A 1,965-nucleotide genomic window follows, 5' to 3' on the forward strand; every position below is an offset into this window, starting at 1 on the left:
GTGGGGGGGGGGTGAGGGGAGGAGGGTGTTTTTGCTTTTGTTGAGGATACAGAGCAATGCAGAGCCAGTCAGGAGCTAGAAAATCACACCTGTATGTAATCTCTACCCTGTAAAGGAAACTGTCCTTCTATCTCCTCATCTGAAATCATCAAAGATGGTTTGATGTTGTCTTCTAAGCTTTTGAACTCACCATGAACTCTACCCACAGCCAAAGTTTGTTTACTGCCCAAACTGCGGGTGATGTTAAGACACCCGTAGTGCCCATCTCCCATGAGTTCATTCTTTGAATTGGACTGTAAGACTTGCCTCATTCCTCACAACAAATCCAGGTAAAACGCACACACACACACACACACACACACACACACATACACACACACACACATACGCTAGACTGTCACACTGTACGTGCATGGCATTGCAGCACAGAAAACCTGTTGACACACACACACACACACACACACACATATATATACACACACCACTCCCAATGCCTCAAACCAGGGTCACCAAGTCCCTGGTCTAGGTTTCGGTGGCTGGTTCTGTAATTTTCTGGTCAATGTCAGCCTTTCTTTCCCCTCCTCCGCTGCCAAGAGGAAATGAAGGGATGATCTCTCCGCTCTCCTCCACTCGTCACTGCCCGAGAAAACAAACAGGAACATTTTATGGCCTGCTTGTTGACCTACCGCCCAGGAGCAACAACAACAGGCTACTAGCGGTGTTTACTCCAGGATGAGCTACTTATACCGATAAAACAGCACTGCCCTGTTGATATGTACAATCCAATTCCCATCTTTATATAGGCTCTGGAGCCGGTTGGGGAGGACTGTATAAAGTACAATTCAATACACAATAAAGCTCCAATAAAATAATACACCTGTCTGATGTGGTATGTGAATGCAGCTGTTTGAGAGCCATCACTGTTCGCTCTAACTTCTCTCCACTGTAAGCCTCGCCACCTTCCTGTTGCTACAGGAGACAATGGCCTTCAGTGTGGGATATTTCAAAAAGCTAATGATAAACTGTAAAGATAACAAAACCAAACTCTTCTATCAACAGAATCCACTAAATGGGGACCGCAAACTTCTCTTTACACAATCTGCCCTATGCGCAGTTGCAGAACCTTCCACCTGGCATGTGTGAGCGGGTATATATCTGTGGGTGTGTGTTTACATGTGTGGTACCACGGCTCTCTCTCTTTCTCTCTCTCACACACACACACACACACACACACACACACACACACACACACACACACACACACACACCTGTTACTCCCTCAGCACCAGGCCCTGAGCCCCAAACAAAGCTTCTCTCTGTACGGACATAGACACTGTTTGATTCCTCGCACAGCTCTCCCAACGCTGCCTCTGCTCAAACCTAAACACACTGTTTGCTATGGGCAAAAAAGACTGTTTAAGAAAGTGCTGGGAGAAGAAAGAAAGGCCTTCCCAGAGAGTCATCTGGTTCTAATGCAGGGCCCGCTGGTGTGGATTACAGGCACATATTACAGGAGAACTCAGGCTGACCCCTCATCTCTATCCCGGGGGAAATGGGAGCCAGCCATGGTGATGGGGGGCTGAGGGTCCGGGGGCCTGGGGAGCAGAAGGGTGAATAGAAGCCTGTGGGCAGGCTGCCACCCCGCATGATTGGTGCCCTTCCTCAATGAGGGAATTTCTCTGAGATCTTTTCAAAAACCCTCCATTGAAAGCAGGAAAAAACACTTTCTTCCCCTGAGCCTCTCAATGATACTTAAAAAAATGCCATTACTTCAAATATTCGCTGTGGTCCATTGCGCCTTCACCAGAGCTTCAGCAGGTTGTGAAGTAACAGGCCCCTCAATAATTATCAAAGTAACAGTAAAACATGCTTGTGTTATCAGATAAAACACACTAAGCAGCTGGCTACTCAGCAAGCGTTTGAGTTTTACTGCCCTCTCCCACACTGGAAGGGGAGGTTAACTAA

At 47.4% G+C, this 1,965-nt stretch overlaps 1 protein-coding gene across 3 annotated transcripts in view; it reads right to left on the bottom strand.

Moving 5' to 3' along the window:
• Positions 1 to 1,965, bottom strand: part of hipk2 (homeodomain interacting protein kinase 2) — a 72,295-nt gene that overhangs the window by 51,980 nt on the left and 18,350 nt on the right. The window lies entirely within an intron of this gene.

The sequence above is a fragment of the Seriola lalandi genome, unplaced genomic scaffold (assembly GCF_002814215.2).
Source record: "Seriola lalandi dorsalis isolate HSWRI2012SDOR001 ecotype SW California unplaced genomic scaffold, Sedor1 jcf7180002054553, whole genome shotgun sequence".
Lineage (NCBI taxonomy): Eukaryota > Metazoa > Chordata > Actinopteri > Carangiformes > Carangidae > Seriola > Seriola lalandi.